This window comes from Octopus bimaculoides, chromosome 20 (assembly GCF_001194135.2).
Source record: "Octopus bimaculoides isolate UCB-OBI-ISO-001 chromosome 20, ASM119413v2, whole genome shotgun sequence".
NCBI lineage: Eukaryota > Metazoa > Mollusca > Cephalopoda > Octopoda > Octopodidae > Octopus > Octopus bimaculoides.
The window spans coordinates 38209489-38211459 of NC_069000.1; positions in this window are offsets into that span (position 1 = coordinate 38209489).

Consider the following 1971-nt stretch of genomic DNA (forward strand, 5'->3'; position numbering starts at 1 on the left):
TCTCTTTGTATCTGTATGTGTATATTACTGTACGCAAAGGTGTGTGTGTGTTTGTCTTTTGCGACAAAAATACTGTCCCCAACACAAACTGAGTGTCCATTCAGCCGTGCCAAACCTTCAGCGTCCAAACAGCTGCGCCCGGTTGTCTCATTCCGCAGACAAAATGCCTGGCAATAGCTATGTCACTATACATTGTGCTTCAAATGACTCAGGCTCAGTAATACTATAAATTACTAGAAAGAAATTAAACCCTCCCTCCTGTGTAATAGTGGTGACTGCATAGTCACTGTTTTTCTATATATCAATGGAAAGTAAATTTGACTAGCATGCAGTGGGTGGGTCCCTACAGCTGATGAGGTGCAATTTTACAACACCTAAACAACTCCCTAAGAGACTGAAGGTTATCGGAACTGAAATATTTTGAGTTGATTTGCAGAAAAGTGCAATCCTGTATTCTGTAAGGATTCTATGAAAGATTCTTAAACCTTGAGGAGACTTGTTGTCACCAAACATCAAGATAAAAAAAAGAAACAACTAATTGAAATTAGAATGCAATTTCTATATCTTCTTTTACTTGTTCCAGTCATTAGACTGCGGCCATGCTGGGGCATCGCCTTAAATAATTTTAGTCGAAACAATCGGCTACAGAAATGGTACTTAATTTATCGACTCCGAAAGGTTGAAAGACAAAGTTGACCTTGTCGGAATTTGAACTCAGAACATTCTTTTCTATTCAAGGCACAAGGCCCTGAATTTTAGGAGAGGGGCTAGTCGATTAGATCGACCCCAGTACGCAACTGGTACTTAATTTATAGATTCCGAAAGGATGAAAGGCAAAGTCGACCGCGGTGGAATTCGAACTCAGAACCTAAAGACAAACGAAATACAGCTAAGCATTTTGCCCGGTGTGCTAACCATTCTGCCAGCTCACCGCCAATAATAATAATAATAAACATAATGATTTTTTTTTTACCACAAGGTCGCCGGATGTGAACGAGGATAGAAAGACAGATATAAAGTGTGGGTGTTTACATAAAACCCAATGATAGGAAACACTTTGAAATATAAATATCCAGCGTTTAGAATGTTAAAATAAAAACTGAAACAAGTAAACATGGTAAACTACATCAAAAGAAAACGACCAGGATGGTGAGGCAATCTCCTTGCATCAGATTGCTGTTTCTCTTCCGTGTAACTATGGAGTTGATGAGGAGTTCGGCTGAAGGAGCTGGCAGTAAGTTTAGTTGTTGTTGGCGCCGGATTTGATTTTCTTTTACTGCTTTATTTTGAAGTTGCGGTTGTGGTTGTGGTTTCACTGGTTATGGGTGGCTTAGTGGTCAGAGGTGTTTGGCTCACAATCGCAAGGTCATTAGTTCGAAAACAGGTGGTGCGTTGTGTTCTTGAGCAAGACACTTTATTTCACGTTGTTCCAGTTCACTCAGCTGGCAAAAATGATTTGTGCCTGTAATTCGTAAGGCGCCGGGACTGGATGGTCTGCCCTATGAACTGTATAAAAGTATGCCAGACTTGTTCGGGCACCTGCTGGCGTATGTCTACACGAACTGGCAGCAAAATGGGTTCATTCCCAGTTCTGTGCGTCGGGGAGTGGTAACGCTTGTCAGAAAGGACCCGAACAAGGGGGATTGTATTGATAATTTTCGACCCATCACTCTACTAAACACAGAGTTGAAGATTTTAGCCAAAGTGTTATCGAAAAGATTGGCGCGTGTCGCGGATGGCTTGATCAGGAAGGCACAAACATGTGCCGTTGCCGGTAGATCCATTCCAGGTTAACCTCCATCTTATACGGTACACTGTAGAGGGGTTTAATAACGATTCTGGCAAGGGAGGGGCAGTGGTCCATTTAGACCAATCAAAGGCTTTTGATAAGGTTGACCATCATTACCTGGTGTCCGTTCTGCGCGGTTCGGCCTGGGTCTTGGCTTTCTCAGGTGGATCATTGAAATTTAT